Genomic DNA, 17,949 nt, shown 5'->3' with positions numbered 1-17,949 from the left:
CAAGCGTCTTTTGATTTCATGCCTGCAGTTACCATCTGCAGTGATTTTGGAGCCCCCAAAAATAAAGTCTGTCACTATTTCCACTATTTCCTCATCTGTTTGCCTTGACATGATGGGACCAGATGCCATGATCTTGGTTTTCTGAATGTTGAATTTTAAGCCAACTTTTTCACTCTTCTCTTTCACCTTCATCAAGAGGCTCTTTAGTTCCTCTTCACTTTCTGCCATAAGGGTGGTGTCATCTGCATATCTAAGGTTATTGATATTTCTCCCCACAATCTTGATTCCAGCTTGTGCTTCATCCAGCCCAGTGTTTCTCATGATTTACGCTGCATATAAGTTAAATAAGCAGGGTGACAATATACAGCCTTGACGTACTCCTTTTCCTGTTTGGAACCAGTCTGTTGTTCCATGTCCAGTTCTAACTGTTGACCTGCATACATATTTCTCAATAGGCACATCAGGTGGTCTAGTATTCCCATCTCTTGAATTTTCCACAGTTTGTTGTGATCCACACAGTCAAAGGCTTTAGCATAGTCAATAAAGCAGAAGTAGATATTTTTCTGGAACTCTCTTGCTTTTTCAGTGATCCAATGGATGTCGGCAATTTGATCTCTGGTTCCTGTGCCTTTTCTAAAACCAGCTTGAACATATGAAAGTTGACAGTTCACGTACTGTTGAAGCCTGGCTTGGGGAATTTTGAGCATTACTTTACTAGTGTGTGAGATGAGTGCAATTGTGTGGTAGTTTGAGCATTCTTCGGCATTGCCTTTCTTTGGGATTGGAATGGAAACTGACCTTTTCCAGTCCTGTGGCCACTGTTGAGTGTTCCAAATTTGCTGGCATATTGAGTGCAGTACTTATACAGCATCATCTTTTAGGATATGAAAGAGCTCACCTGGAATTCCATCACCTCTACTTGCTTTGTTTGTGGTGATGCTTCCTAAGGCCCAGTTGACTTTGCATTCCAGGATGTCTGGTTCTAGGTGAGTGATCATACCATCATGATTATCTGGGTCGTGAAGTTCTTTTTTGTATTGTTCTTCTGTGTATTCTTGCCACCTCTTAATATCTTCTGCTTCTGTTGGGTCCATACCATTTCTGTCCTTTATTGTGCCCATCTTTGCATGAAATGTTCCCTTGGTATCTCTAATTTTCTTGAAGAGATCTCTAGTCTTTCCCACTCTATTGTTTTCCTCTATTTCTTTGCATTGCTCACTGAGGAAGGCTTCCTTATCTCTCCTTGCTATTATTTGGAACTCTCCATTCACATGTGTATATTTTTGCTTTTCTCCTTTGCCTTCAGCTTCTCTTCTTTTCTCAGCTATTTGTAAGGCCTCAGCTGAGGAAATTCCTCTCTATTCCTAGTTTGTTGAGAGTTTTTATCAGGAATGAGTGTTGGATTTTGTGAAATGCCTTTTCGGTATCTCTTGATATGATCACGTGACTTTTCTTTTTAACCTCTTAATGTGATGGATTGCATTAAATAGTTTTCAAATGTTGAATCAGCCTTGACTAACCTGAGATTAGTCACTAGGTTGTTGTGTATAATTCTTATTATACATTGTTGGATTTCATTTGCTACTATTCCTAGTCACATTTTTATTAATAGTTTCATTAGACCCCTTCATGGCATACTGATCAATTGAAGCTTTGAAAAATAGCCATATATATTAGATGATACCATTGAGGTCAGATTTTTTTCCCTCCATAGACTGAACTGGTTAAATTTAACAGGATGGAATTTAGAACACATTATGAAAGATTTTTTGAGAGTTAGTTCAATATGCACAGTTAATGGCACAAACTCTTTTTTTTAATTCTGGCTCTGTCACTTAGATGCTGTGAAACCTTGAGCAGATTATTTCATCTCTCCATTTCTCAGTTTATTCATCTATAAAAGGAGGGTACTGATGGTACTTATCACACAACGTTTGTAATGTTGTTTTGAAATATAAAGTAATATACATTAATCATTTAAGACAATAGCTGGGACATAGTAAGGGCTGATTAACTGTTACCTGTGGTTATTATAAAGTTCTACACTTGAGGTTCAAACTCAGTTGTTTAGGATTTGAGTGGTATGATTTAGCACAACTGAGAAAGATTAGATATCTTAGTCTTTTGTTGACTGTAAACATAGGGGAGTGATAGTGTATTTGGATATGATAAAAATTAATGTACTTTAAAGTTCTAAGAGTGGTTAACAGCCCTGATTTTACCTCAGTTTCCCACTAAAATTGTTTAAAAGAAAAACAAAAGAAAAGGAAAAACAAAAAAACCCTTTGCCAGAATCTAGGAGACATTACTTTGCCAACAAAGGTCCATCTAGTCAAGGCTATGATTTTTCCAGTGGTTATGTATGGATGTGAGAGTTGGACTGTGAAGAAAGTTGAGCGCTGAAGAATTGATGCTTTTGAACTGTGGTGTTAGAGAAAACTCTTGAGAGTCCCTTGGACTGCAAGGGGATCAAACCAGTCCATTCTAAAGGAAATCAGTCCTGGGTGTTTATTGGAAGGACTGATGCTGAAGCTGAAACTCCAATACTTTGGCCACTTCATGTGAAGAGCTGACCCATTGGAAAAGACCCTGATGCTGGGAGGGATTGGGGGCAGGAGGAGAAGGGGATGACAGAGGATGAGATGGCTGGATGGCATCACCAACTTGATGGAAATGAGTTTGAGTAAACTCCAGGAGTTGGTGATGGACAGGGAGGCCTGGTGTGCTGCAATTCATGGGGTTACAAAGAGTCGGACACGACTGAGCGACTAAACTGAACTGAACTGAGGAGAAATATGTAGTTACTTACAAAGTAGAGGATCTGGATTGAGAAAAACCAATCTAAATATTGGCTAAGATTCAATGAAAGAAGGAAGGAAAATGTTTCATGACTTTTTTCTCATGTTCTGACCTGAAAACATAGTTTAACACCAACTGAAAAATTGATCTGCACTTCTCTCTTCATGATTTTCAAGCTTAAAAAATTATTCGTATGAAAGTAACCTTTCCTTTCTCAGTGAGACCTAAACTCAACATGGTATCTAATATTGCAAACTATTTTGTTGAATTTTTTCTATAACTTTTATTTTTTAAGTGACTATACAGTTTCCTTAGGTTTATAGTTTATCTCTCCCACAACTAGAATTCTAAGTCTCATGAAGTCTTTTTTCACTGAAGCACCTAGAACAGTGTGTGGGACAACATAGTTACTCAGTCAGTGTTTGCTGAATTAGTTAGATGAACAAAATCTTAGACTGATGCTCAGTATATTACTGCTGCTGCTGCTAAGTTGCGTCAGTTGTGTCCGACTCTGTGCGACCCCATAGACGGAAGCCCACCAGGCTCCCCCGTCCCTGGGATTCTCCAGGCAAGAGCACTGGAGTGGATTGCCACTTCCTTCTCCAGTGCATGAAAGTGAAAAGTGAAAGTGAAGTCACTCAGTCGTGTCTGACTGTTAGCGACCCCATGGACTGCAGCCTACCAGGCCCCTCCGTCCATGAATTTTCCAGGCAAGAGTACTGGAGTGGGGTGCCATTGCCTTCTCCAGTATATTACTAGTAAAAGCAATAGGAGCTTTAATTCAAGTCAGGGCAGGGGCCTGGATTTCTGCCTCCAGGACCTGCCCTTTTCCACCCTGTGGCATCTAAGTAGCATGGTTTGAAAACTGTTTTGCAAGCAATGATCTATGAAGTTGCTGGAGTTGCCCATTTCATTTTATCCTTCTTTCTGTATCTTGAAATAGTAATTCCCAGAAAACATCTGGCCTCAGTGGAATGGTAGTAGATACATGGGATTGGCTACAGAATGGCTCATTTCCTATGGGAAATATACTTTCTAAACTGTAAAGCTCTATTGCAACCACTGGTTGAGAGAACTCCTGGTAACATTGCTATTGCTGCTGCTGCTAAGTCACTTCATTCGTGTCCGATTCTGTGCAACCCCATAGAAGGCAGCCCACCAGGCTCCCCCGTCCCTTGGATTCTCCAGGCAAGAACACTGGAGTGGGTTGCCATTTCCTTCTCCAATGCATCAAAGTGAAAAGGGAAAGCAAAGTTGCTTAGTCGTGTCTGACTCTTTGCGACCCCATGGACTGCAGCCCACCAGGCTCCTCCGTCCATGGGAGTTTCCAGGCAAGAGTACTTGAGTGGGGTGCCATCACCTTCTCCGGTAACACTGCATATGACATCAATTCAGAATATCAGAGGACATTATCATGCTAACCTTTTAGATACTAAACAAAAGAAAACAAAAAATCAGCAAAGAAAATCAATAAAGTTGGGATAAAACCCTAAAATGTAAATAGAAACAAATCTAAAGTGTTTCAAATTATAGCATAAACACACTGAAAGGGGAAAAATAAATATAAACACACTGAAGGGGGAAAAATAAGTAACCCAAGTAACTTTTGAGCATCCTGTACTTTGAAATTCAAAAAGAGCTATAAACAAAAAACCCTAATTTGTAGGCTATTTTTTGTGATGGTATGAATTGGCAACTTTGAAACTATTTGCTATCTATATTAGGATTCAACAAATGAATAAGTATATTGAGGATAATGGGAGCCAGGTTTTTCAATTGTTGGAGAAGGTAGTTTTGTGTGTGTGTGTGTGTGTATATATATATATACAGAAAGAAAATACTCCAGTAAATCTTGTGATGTCGGATTTGAATTGGAAATTATGAACTCATGATTTTTAACATTTATTTATATAAAGATAGAAATATACATGTATGCATGTATACACTTATGTATCTTTCTCTTAGGGATGTGTATAATTGTATGTATAGGTATATGTGTATGCATGTACATATGTGTGTATGCAGATGTGTATATGCATACACATATGTGTGTGTGTATATTCCAGCTTTGTTTGCTAAGAGGCCTTGAAGCAATTGCAGTGAACGTACCTAACTCCCATATGCTGATTTCTAAATCATTCTCCACTTAAAGGAAACCAGAGCTCTTTGGAGAAATGGCTGATCCCAGGAAGAACTGGGTCAGGGAAAGTACAAGAGGAGTCTGGAACATACTGTTGTTTCAGAAAGAAAGGAGGTAGTCAAAGAATGATGGGGATGTGTCAAAAGGAACAAGAACCAGTGTGGAGAAGCATCCACAGGCCAAATGAATGATGATAGTTACAGATTATAAACTATTGAAAAAATAAGAACCATACACATATAAGTAAATGAATGAATAAATGACTTAAGTTGGGGAGAAGGGAAAGTTCTTCATTAAAATGGCTAATAAGTATAGAACTGTTGGAATTAGAAAATGGTGTTTGGGAACAATTAAAATAGTACTTTCACTCAAGAATCCCCTGCAGGTACCAAAACTATGGAGTAAAGTTTGATGAGGAATATGATATTTACATAGTCTCCAGACAATTCCTAACAATGTATTTACTTATTACAAAGAGAAAAGCAGTAACTTCATGGTGCACAATCTTGGCAGATACTCATTAACCAAGTGATCAAAGTTAGCATCACTGGTAATAGAACCTGTAACCTCTTGCGGCTTCTGATGTGATGCAGTGAGAAGCACCCAACATTACTTGTGACATTCCTACAAAAAATGCATAGCCTGTATTTAAACATGAGAGACCATCAGAGAAACCTAAATTGAAGAACATTATACAAAATATTAAATGGTCTGTGTTCTTTAAAAATATCAGTCTTATAAGACACAGACTGAGAAACTGTTCCAGTTGGTAGGATTCTAAAAGAGGCATTACCACTAAATGCAGTGCATGATTCTGAATTGAATTCTGGACTGGGGAAATAGGTAGCTTTAAAAGACATTTTTTTAAACAGTTAATGATATTTGAATATGGGCTGTAATTATACAGTAGAAATTTTAACATTGACACAATACTGATTTGGTTAGGTATACTGTAGTTATCTAAGTGAATGTCTGTGTTCCTGGGAAACTATATGAAAAAAAAGTATTGAGGGCTAAAATGCTAAGTGTCTGCAACTCACTCTCATGTGGTTCAGAAAAAAAATGTGTGAGGAGGAAAGAGACTGACAAAGCAAATGGGGTAAAATGTAAATAGTGATATTTGCAAAGTTTCTTTAAGTTACATAAAAAATTTACCTAAAAATTCCTGAATTAAAATACTTGAGTTGTGATTGAACTGACTTGATCTTATTAATGATTTGTAGAATTCCTGAAAAGGACAAAAAGTTATTCTCATCATTTAGAGAAAGTAGCAAAGCAAATGCTGATCAAGTAGAAAAACTCCAAATTATTAGGATATAGAACAGAAGGATTTTTTTGTTTGGATTTTTGTCATGGCTTAGTAACCTTGGGCATCTCACGTCCTATGTTCATTTCCTTAAACTTTTATGAAATAGGTCATTTAAGGACTTCTTAAACATTTCCTATTTAGCTAATTTTTTTAAAGTGCTTTGTAAAAATTAAATGACCTTTGTTCCAGACAGATCATTTTATAATTTTATTAAGAAAAATTGAAGGCCATTTTGGCCATTATTTGTTAAAAGGGGGTGTTTGGGGGATAGAAGTTCTTTCTTTATTGAATCTTTGAGCTACAATGAATGCAGTCATTTTAATAATTATCTTTATGTAATATACCATTTTAATAATATAATTTACATTTTAAACTAATAACATTCATAAAAATGCACCTTGGTGATAGTATTGATGAACTGTTTTAACAAAATATCCTATAGGATTTTTGTATAATTTCTATTTTTCCTATTTTAAATTGACTTTTGTATTGTATTATTAAAATCACCCCTTCAAAGAAACACCTAACCTTATAACAGATAGATGTATTATTCGCAAATGCAAGTGTTGATAGAAATCTCATTATTCATTGTAAAATTATTTTATTGCGATTCTAAAGACAGCAGTAATGACAGTTTCAGTTGTTTTGACTAGTGTAAAATTCCAGGTGTAAACGGACACAGTTATTCTTCAGTGGTAATGATAGTTCTAACCTATTTCGATCATGTGTCTGCTTCTGTTTTTCTCTTACAAAAATTCCTTTCTACTATTGGTGGGAATCTCTCCTTCTTGACACCCCTCTTCCTGTTTTGGGCCCCTTGAATACTACTGGTCTTAGAAAGTGTATGCCTGGAATGGGATTCATGGGAGTTGTTGTCAACAGACAACAATGTCTTTTCTGTTTGGCTCTTTCTCTGTGTATATATGATATTTTATATTTCAGAGATTCAGTAATTTACCTGTAGGCATTTGACTGCTATTCAGAGGAATGATTTATTATTAGAGGAGTTATGGTTCTGTTTGTGTGTGGATCTTACAGTTGCTGTGGTGACTTGAAGTGGTCATCTTCATTATAACATAATAAAGCTCTGATTCCTGGGGGAGGTTGTGAGCCTCCTCTTTTTATTTCGTGTATCTGTGTTTTGTTTTGATTTATCATATCCATGTAATGTATCAATAATTATGTTACTAACAACAATTTTGTGAGATGTTTATTATTCTCATTTTACAGATGAGGAAACTGAGGCTTGGTGAAGTTACGAAAGTTGTCCAAAGTCACACAGCTTGTAAAGGGCACATTCAAGATTCAGAGCCAGGTCTGTCCAATTTCAAAACTCTTAATCATGGCCATGAAACTTTGCAAGAGCTGTGAAGTATCAACCTGTGATAAGTTGTATTGATATTAATATTGCTTAACTGTCGTTTAACTCTTATTGATAATTTTTGATGGTTTTTTCATCTATAATAATTTTGTGTGTGTTTTAACTATTGTGAAAAGAAATATGAAATAATAATGTGGGTCTGGGCTCTGGAGACAGCTACCTGGGTATGAATCACTAAGCTGCTACACTTACTTGTGTGACGCTGAGAAAGTTACTTAACTTTTCTGCACCTCAGTTTTCCTATCTGTAAAATGGTGATAGTAATATAATCTGCCTGATATGGGTTGTTGTGAAGATTAAATGATTTAAAGTATGCAAAGCACTTGGGCTTCCCTTGTGACTCATCTGGTAGAGAATCTGCCTGGCCTGTGGGAGACCTGGGTTCGTTCGATCTCTGGGTTGGAAAGATCCCCTGGAGAAGGGAAAGGCTACCTACTTCAGTATTCTGGCCTGGAGAATTCCGTGGACTCTATAGTCCATGGGGTCGCAAAGAGTCGGACACTACTGAGGGACTTTCACTTTCACTTTTCATACAAGGCACTTGTAATGGTGCCTGGCACACAGTAAGCATTCAATAAATGTAAACGATTAGTATTATCATCTCCTAGCAACCAGTAAGGGAGAAGGCAATGGCACCCCACTCCAGTACTCTTGCCTGGAAAATCCCATGGACGGCGGAGCCTGGAAGGCTGCAGTCCATGGGGTCGCTAAGAGTTGGACACGACTGAGCGACTTTCCTTTCATTTTTCACGTTCACACATTGGAGAAGGAAATGGCAACCCACTCTAGTGTTCTTACCTGGAGACTCCCAGGGACGGGGGAGCCTGGTGGGCTTCCGTCTATGGGGTCACACAGAGTCAGAGATGACTGAAGCGATTTAGCAGCAGCAGCAACCAGTAAAACAGATGATCATTATTTCTAATTCTCTGTTAGGAAATTTGGATAAAGCAAAGTTTAAGCAGCACACGATACCTACATAAACCAAAATTAAATTGAATAAGTTAGACCTAAAGAAAATCATTCATTTGATCAAATTCAGATCCATTGTAAAGCTGACTTGGAAACTGCTTCTGGATCTTACATGTATAAGGACTACATACAGGTCCATAGGAGCTCAATATGACCATTGTATCATGAATGTTTTGTCTGTTTTCCTCTTGCAAGTGGAATTTGTATTCAAAATGTTTACAATTTTAGGTGACTTAAGGAGATTGTGTTTTGGCAGTGTTCACAGATAATTATCAAGAATGAAAACTTTACTTGTTGTGTAAAATGTTGGCAGTGTTTCATCACTTGCAGGAGTGGTTATTAGAACTTCCATTGTGGACACTGTGCACACTGATTGAGCTTTGAACCGGTGGGACCACAGCACATTCAACCAGAACTGAGCCATGTACTGATCACATGCTCTTCACTCTTATTCCTTGTAGCGGCCTCAGAATTAACAAGTGTAATATCAACTCTTGTTACAATTTAGTAAAGTAAAATACCTATAATTAGTGCCTAGAAGTTTATACCAATTGCAAAAATATCTATCAAAGGGAGTAATTTGAGTCAAGTTATGTAAAAGTTCAAAAGCTCTTATTAAAAATAGGACTTGCTTTGTATATGAGCCCAAGACGTCAGAGGCTTTAATCTATACGTGCATTTAATTTATTCTTTTTATTATATTGAGCCTTCCTCTCCTCAAACATAGTGTCTCTTTCTAGCTATTTAGATATTTTTTATTTATTTGTAGCTGTGCTGGTTCTTCATTGCTGCTCACGCTTTCTCTAGTTGCGGTGAACGGGAGCTACTCTAGTTGCGGTGCACAGACTTCCTACTGTGATGGCTTCTCTTGTCGCAGAGCATGAGCTCTAAGGTGCGAGGGCTTCAGCAGTTGTGGCATGTGGGCTCAGTATTTGCAGTCCCCAGGCTCTAGAGCACAGGCTCTATAGTTGTGGGGCACGGGCTTAGCTGCTCCAGGGCAGGTGGATCATCTTGGAACAGGGCTAGAACCTGTGTCTCCTGCATTGGCAGGTGGGTTCTTTACCATTGAGCCATTAGGAAAGCCCCTTAGATATTTAAAAATATCTTTCAATAGTTTCTTTTTCTCATAAGTCTCTCAAATCTCTTAAATTTAATTATTATTGTTGTTAAAATTTTAAATAGTTTTTCCTCTTTTTTTTTTACATTTTCAATTTACTGATAGAAACTTTTTTGGTATATAGATCTCCATTCAGCCACCTTAGCTGAAGTATGATGATTGCAATTGTGTCTTTCCAGTGCTTACAAAGTTTCTTTCTCTTGCCTTGCTATGCTAGTTAGGACTTTGAGTACAGTGTTCAATACAAGTGTTAAAGAGTGGGCATTCTTACATTGCACTTAGCTTTTAAAAAGAAGTGGTCCATTAATAATAATGCAACGAAGATCCTGCATACTGCAAGGATGACTGAGTCAGCCAAATAAGTAAATAAACATCTCTAAAAAATAAAAGTACTTGCATTTTAAAAAAAGAAAAAGAAAAGGGATAAGTGAAGATATACAAGGCAAATGGAAATGAAACAATCACAAAAGAAAGTGTTGCTGTGTGACCACTCCTTTCAGTGACTGTTTTTTCTCCCTTTCCTGATAGCAAACTTTAGTAAAGAACTGATATTCCATATCATTGAGGTGTTTTGAGGAAGACTCAAAAAGATTGATTTTGTGTTAATCATAGAATAGTCATTTTCTTTTTTTTTTTTTTTCCTTCTCTTCCTCCTTTTTCTTTTCCTTCTTTTCTTCTCTCTTCTTCTCTTTTTCTTCATTCTTGAATTGGGATGTATCTGTCATATTGGGGTGCGTGTTACTTTTGATATTTCACAGTTCAGTCCAGTCGCTCAGTTATGTCCGACTCTTTGCGACCTCATGAATTGCAGCACGCCAGGCCTCCCTGTTCATCACCATCTCCCGGAGTTCACTCAGACTCACATCCATTGAGTCGGTGATGCCATCCAGCCATCTCATCCTCTGTCGTCCCCTTCTCCTCCTGCCCCCATACCTCCCAGCTAATGAACAATTATTAACAATTTTGGCAGCATTTCTGTTTGGAACATAAAATAATCATATATCTTGCCATCAGTTGATGGCATCTTAGCTTTGATGAAATATACATTTTTACATACATACCATGACTGTCCTTCCCCATCCTCTACTTGAAATGCTTTGAAATGTTTTGTTTTTTGTCTCTCCCATCCTGTGCGTATATTATTCAAGATCTTAATGGAAGAAATAATCCTTATTTTGTCATCCTGGCTCCTCTTCCTGCTGCACTTAGCACAATACTTTGTTGGGCACAGGGTTGTATGTAACAATTACGGGAAGTATGTAGATATACTGAATCATAGCACAGACTGTGACACATGTATATTAGTGACCGGTTTTTTAGCTTCTTGGTGAGAAGAGATTAATACCTACATTAGTTAAGATTATTTTAAATATAAAGAACAGAGCCCAGTGCTTCCTACATTAAGCAAGTTAGAGAGTTTATTGGATGGATGTTTAGTCATCTGATGACGTTCAAGAAAGTTTAACCGATGAAACAAACAAAAAAAGTGATTAAAGGAAATTCCCTGGTGGTCCAGTGGTTAGGACTCCACACTTCCACTGTAGGGGGCATGGGTTCGATCCTTGTTGAGGAACTAACATCCTTACAAGCCACACAGGGCACAGCAAGAAAAAGAAAGAAAGAAAGACAGTTTAAAAATAGAAAGCACTGTAAAGGAAAATGAAGAGAGTAGTAACAGTAAAGAATTACAGGGACTTCCCTGGTGGCCCAGTGGCTAAGACTCCAAGCTCCCAATGCAGGGGCTGATCCCCGGTTGAGGAAATAGATTCCACATGCCACGACTAAAGAGTTCATGTGCCACAACTAGAAGATCCTGTATACCACAACTAAAGATCCCCCGTGCTTCATCTAAGACCTGACACAGCCAAATAAATAAAAATTAAAAAATAATAAACTATACTTCATGAATGAGGTAACATTTAGGTTGAGACTTGAAGTGTGAATGGAAGACAGGCATTCTTGAAGTTTTTGAGAGACAAGTATTTTAGACAGAGGGAAACAGCAGGCCCAGAGAGGGAAAGAGCTTGCAGTTAACTGAAAGAGAATACTAGTTAGTTGAGGAGAGTGTCACTCTGAGGTAGGAGAGGCAGGCAAGGGCTGTACCATAACATGGTAGTATCTGCTCTGCATTTGTGAAGTGCTGGCCACCGTTCCAGGCACTTCTCAAGCAGTGTTAGTTGTTATGCCGTATCGACTGTCTGAATGCTAAGAGTTTGGATTTAACTTGAAGATGCATCGGGAAGCCATGGAACTATTATTCAGTGCCCTGATCCATTTTTAAAGATTACACTGAACGCTTTGTTCACAGTTGATCAAAGGGGGACAGCAGAGGAAATTGAAATAAATACTAGTCGATGGTTTATACTAGTTCATGTAGGAGATGCAGTAATCTTGGACCATGGTCCTTTATGGTAGAGGTGGAGAGCAGTGGACAGGTTTAAGATACATTTACAAGTCTTGTTGATGGCTTGGATAAAGGGAGAGGGTTGTGAGGGCAAGGAAGGAGTCAGATTGGAGAAGGTTAAAGAGTTGAAGAGATGATGTGTGTAGATAATTTGTAGTTATTTAGAACTACAGAAAAGGAGAGCAGAACTGTTTTTAACCTTCTTATTTCCATCATTTTTCCAATGCCATTTCTGTCTCTCTTTTTTAAATTCTTGGAACCAAATATATTTTTATTCTAGTCTGCCTCTCCAGATTGCAGCACCTTTTTCTCATCCCACACTTGACAGATGCTTAGAGGAGGAAAGTCAGTTAAAAAGTAGGCTAGCATTCTCAGCAGTTCTGCCCTTTTTCATCAAGATGTTCCTTGCTAAATCAGTCCTTGCTATATCAGAGCAAAACCATTTTATTCTATAAGTAAAGGTTTAATTCTTGAAGGAACAGCATCTTAGGAAGTCAGTCTCTGTATATGTGTGTTGCGGGATTAGGGGTGATGGTCGTACATATTTTTTATCTGTTAAGTCTCAACATACCTTAAAAGATAAAGTTAAGAATAGCTGAATCACCAATTCAGTTCACCAATTGTTTTCTCAATTGAAAGGCAAGTGATAAACTAAAAGATAAAATTGGTTGTGTAACTGAAAAAAACTCTCAGAAGAGATAGCCTTTTTTTTTTTTTTTTAATGTTTCTTAAATATATAGAGGTTCAGCTTTTGAAACCACCTTTGACTGCAATTTTAAGTAGACAGTCTTTCCTTATTTTTTGAAGCTCTAGTTTTCCATTATTTTTAAGGAGTGAATAAAGAAGCCATGTATCAAAACAAAAGAATTTTGTGGATAAGATGAAAATTAGTAAGGCAGAAATCTGAAATTAAAGTCAGGTAATAGGTGGGAGGGAGGTTCAGGATGGGGAACACGTGTACACCTGTGGTAGATTCTTGTAGATGTATGGCAAAACCAATAAAATATTGTAAAGTAATTAGCCTCCAATTAAAATAAATAAACTTAAATTTTAAGTCAGGTAATAGATAAGGATCATAGAATGCTGTTTAAATAAGTGTTTCTTAAGTTTTTAGGATTAATAGTTACAGAATCCTTTGAGATTTCAAAGAAAGTTGAAGAATCTGGCCTCAGAAAATGCACAGAAGCATGAGCATTCAGATTTGAACATAATCTTAGGGCATTTCTAAATCTGAAGAGCCTATGGGGGTACAGGCTGCCCTGGTCAAGAACATGTGGTCTGAATCAGGGCTGGGAAGTAGTGGCTAGAGAGCATCAACACTCAAACTGTGACAGTAATCTCTTTTCAAATACTAGCCTTTCAGGCAGCCCAAACTCAATTTGTTGTTGTTGTTTAAACTTTTGGTCTGACAGCTGATAAATTAATTTTTAGTTTTAGCTGTTGAAAATTAATCTATTCTTAAATTTTTTACTTTGAAAATGCTGTAGAAAAGCAGTTACTGTATATGTGTAATCTAGAAAAATGATATAGATGAACTTATCTGCAAAGCAGAAATAGAGACACAGACATAGAGAACAAACATGATACCATATGTGGTGGCGGGGGTGGTGGGATGAATTGGAAGATTGGGATTGGCATATATACACTACCGTGTGTAAAATATAAAACTAATGAGAATCGACTGTACTGCACAGGGAACTCTACCCAATGTCCTGTGGTGACCTAAATGGGAAGGAAATCCAAAAAAGAGGGGATATATCTATATCTATATATACTTATATACAGCTGATCCACTTTGCTGTACAGCAGAAACTAACAAAACATTGTAAAGCAACTATACTTCAATAAAAATTAATTTTATAAAATGTCATAGATGGCAGTGTTTTCTGAAATAAGGCAATACAGTATTCAGGATATGCTAAGAAATGAAACTTACTAATAAAGTCAAGGTGAAATACAAACAAATTTCAAATTTACTGACACCTAAGATTATACAGAAGCTGAATAAATATTTCCTTTTAGAACTAGATTTAAAAAGCAAACAAACCAACTCTTGTTCTCTCTCCTTTTCCATGAATCTGTTTGTACCATGTTTCTCACAAAACTGACCATGAACTTTTAAAGTGAACTTTATTAGTCCTATAGGTTAAGTATTGGACCTATTTCCTTCACTGTTGGTGATGAAGCTGTACTTTGTTACTTTTCCTTTGGCTCGGCCTAAGTGGAACACTAAGCTAGTGATACAACTTAATAAGTTATAAATTATTTCCTGCTAGGCACATTATGCCAGTTAGACCAATGTTTAATGAAATCCAAAATTCTTAAGATTCATTGATTGAGTAGGGGATTGACTAGATGACCTACCTCTAAGTCTTTAGGCCATGCTAAGAGTCTAGGATTCCTTACATTTTTTCACTTGATCAAATAAAAGGGTTTTTTCCATCACTCTAAATCTTGAAAGCAAGTTCCACATCATAAGAAAAAGTAGAAATCAAGGAAAGAAAATGCAAAACCAAAATACTTTGTCTGGGGTATAGTGTTGTAGTTGTTCAGTTGCTAAGTCATGTCTGACTCTCTTGTGACCCCATGGACTGTAGCCTGCCAGGCCCCCCTGTGCATGGCATTTCCCAGGCAAGAATAGTGGAGTGGGGTTACCATTTCCTTCTCCAGGGGATGGTCCCAACTCAAGAATTGAACCTGTATCTCCTGCATTGGCAGGCAAATTCTTTTCTACTGTTCAGTTCAGTCACTCAGTCATGTCCGACTCTTTGCAACCCCATGGACTGCAGCATGCCAGGCTTCCCTGTCCATCACCAACTCCCGGAGCTTACTCATACTCATGTCCATTGAGTTGGTGGTGCCATCCAACCATCTCATCCTCTGTCATCCCCTTCTCCTCCTGCCTTCAGTCTTTCCCAGCATCAGAGTCTTTTCCATTGAGTCGGTTCTTACCATCAGGTGGCCAAAATATTCAAGTTTCAGCTTCAGTCCTTCCAATGAATATTCAGGACTGATTTCCTTTAGGAGTGACTGGTCGGATCTCCTTGCAGTCCAAGAGACTCTCAAGAGTCTTCTTTAACACCACAGTTCAAAAGCATCAATTCTTCGGCACTCAGCTTTCTTATAGTCCAACTCTCACATCCATACATGACTACTAGAAAAACCATAGCTTAGACTGGACAGACTTTAGTTGGCAAAATAATGTCTCTGCTTTTTAATATGCTGTCTAGGTTGGTCATAGCTTTTCTTCCAACGAGCAAGCATCTTTTAATTTCATGGCTGCAGTCACCATCTGCAGTGATTTTGGAACCCCCAAAAATAAAGTCTCTCACTGTTTCCATCTGTTTGCCATGAAGTGATGGGACATGATGCTATGATCTTAGTTTTCTGAATGTTGAATTTTAAGCCAACTTTACCACTGAGCCATATAATGTTATACTTTAAATGATCACTTGATTTATGGCATTTTTAGCTTAGAATTTTAGTGATGGAACAAATTATTATTATTAAGATTATTGTTAGCAGGTGTACAGTCAGAACATTTTTTTCTTGTCCCTGATAGCTCAGTTGGTAAAGAATCTGCCTGCAGTGCAGGAGACTCTGGTTCAATTCCTGGTTCGGGAAGATCTGCTGGAAAAGGGATAAGCTACCCACTCCAGTATTCTTGGGCTTCCCTTGTAGCTTAGCTGTTAAAGAATCCACCTGCAATGTGGGAGACCTGGGTTCAATCTCTGGGTTGGAAAGATCCCCTGCAGTAGGGAACAGCTACCCACTCCAGTATTCTGGTCTGGAGAATCCCAGGGACTGTATAGGCCATGGGGTTGCAAAGAGTCAGACACGACTAAGTGACTTTCACTTTCCTTATAGAATTCCAGAATAGGTGTGTGATGAAAAATACAGTGGAATTGTATATATTTGCATTCAACATGTTTGTTCAGAGGACAGTAAAATGAAAGAGTTAGAAACAATATAATTAAACATAGGTTTAGATTCTCTTTGCTTGTTCTATCAATGAGTTTCTGCGGTACAGTGTTTTTGTGCCTCCTATACAGTGTGTGAAGAAGGAAATGGCACCCCACTCCAGTATTCTTGCCAAGAGAATCCCGTGGAAGAGGAGCCTGCTGGGCTGCTGTCCATAGGATTGCACAGAGTCGGACACAACTGAAGTGACTTAGCATGCATGCGTGCATTGGAGAGGGAAATGGCAACCCACTGCAGTGTTCTTGCCTGGAGAATCCCAGGGACAGAGGAGCCTGGTGTGCTGCCGTCTATGGGGTCATAAAGAGTTGGACACAACTGAAACAACTTAGCAGCAGCAGCATATACAGTGTGAGCTTACTGTGTAATTCTAGTTCTGGGTATTAGTACTAACAACAATGAACACTTGGGAAACACCACCCGTGTACCGGGCACTGTACGCCATGCAGTTTGCATATAATGATTCATTTCATTCTCACAGTAGCCCTATCACATAGATTCTATTCTTAATCTCTCTTTCTTGGATAAGGAAACAGGCACTGAAAAGTTAAGTAATTTGTCCCAATTACACAGTTAGTAAGTGGCAGATTTGCCTGGTGCTAGAATCTGTGCACTTAGTCCCCTCACACTACCTCTCAAAAATGTGCCACACTAAGCATAATAACATTTATGCATTAGCATATAATTAGTGGCTTCCCTGGTGACTCACATGGTAAGGAATCTGCCTGCAATGCAGGAGACCCAGGTTTGATCCTTGGGTCGGGAAGATCCACTGGAGAAGGGCATGGCAACCCCAAACAAGAAAGAAAACCAAGAGAATGATAAACATAATTAAGTCTAGTGTTACCTCTGGGGGAAAAGAAAAGAGGACATAGTCAGCAAAGGTTCATGTGGGGACTTCGCAAGGTTTAGTAATGCTCTAATTCTTAAGCTGAGTAGAAGATACACAAGTTTTCATTTCATTATGTTCTGTAACCTATATATCAATGTTTATATTCTTTTGTATACATCAGCCATTTTACAATTTAATTATGTGGAAAGCAAGTCACCTAAAATCCTTCTGAGGGTAGAGATGGGAACTGTAGAAATATAAACACATACACTTATAATTATGAGTCATCTAATTAAGGGGTAAGAAAAATAAATTACATTTAATTATAAAATTTACATCTCACTTTTTGGTCAACACCAGATGGTCAACACCGAAATCAGATTGATTATATTCTTTGGAGTCAAAGATGGAGAAGCTCTAAACAGTCAGCAGAGACAAGCCTGGGAGCTGACCGTGGCTCAGATCATGAACTCCTTATTGCCAAATTCAGACTTAAATTGAAGAAGGTAGAGAAAACCACTAGATCATTCAAGTATGACCTAAATCAGATCTCTTATGATTATACAGTGAAAGTGACAAACAGATTCAAGGGATTAGATCTGATGGACTACTTGAAGAACTATGAACAGAAGTTGTACAGAAGGCAGTGATCAAGACCATCCCCAAGAAAAAGGAGTGCAGAAAGGCAAAATGGTTGTCTGAGGAGCCTTACAAATAGTTGAGGAAAGAAAGAAGCTAAAGGCAAAGGAGAAAAGGAAAGATATACCCATCTGAATGCAGAGTTCCAAAGAATAGCAAAGAGATATTAGAAAGCCTTCCTCAGTGATCAATGCGAAAAAATAGAGGAAAACAATAGAATGGGAAAGACTAGAGATCTCTTCAAGAAAATCAGAGATACTGAGGGAACATTTCATGCAAAGATGGGCACAATAAAGAATAGAAATGGTATGAACCTAAGAGAAGCAGAAGATATTAAGAAGAGGTGGCAGGAATACAGAGAAGAACTGTACAAAAAAGATC

General features: G+C 38.0%; 1 protein-coding gene across 14 annotated transcripts in view; it reads left to right on the top strand.

Moving 5' to 3' along the window:
• NUMB (NUMB endocytic adaptor protein) overlaps positions 1–17,949 on the top strand; it is a 163,712-nt gene that overhangs the window by 68,896 nt on the left and 76,867 nt on the right. For 11 of the 14 annotated variants that reach the window (XM_055538586.1, XM_055538582.1, XM_055538595.1 and 8 more), the window contains one exon: positions 7,479–7,563. The exons of 2 other annotated variants lie outside the window; for them this stretch is intronic. The gene's annotated coding sequence lies outside the window, so the exon portion shown is untranslated. Of the gene's footprint in view, positions 1–881; positions 987–7,478; positions 7,564–17,949 lie in introns of all 14 variants that reach the window. One more of the 14 variants, XM_055538588.1, reaches the window with a different exon arrangement.

This window comes from Bubalus kerabau, chromosome 10 (assembly GCF_029407905.1).
Source record: "Bubalus kerabau isolate K-KA32 ecotype Philippines breed swamp buffalo chromosome 10, PCC_UOA_SB_1v2, whole genome shotgun sequence".
In the NCBI taxonomy this organism is placed as follows: Eukaryota; Metazoa; Chordata; class Mammalia; order Artiodactyla; family Bovidae; genus Bubalus; species Bubalus kerabau.
The sequence above is the reverse complement of the archived record's forward strand: the minus strand, read 5'-3'. Positions and strand labels throughout refer to the sequence as shown.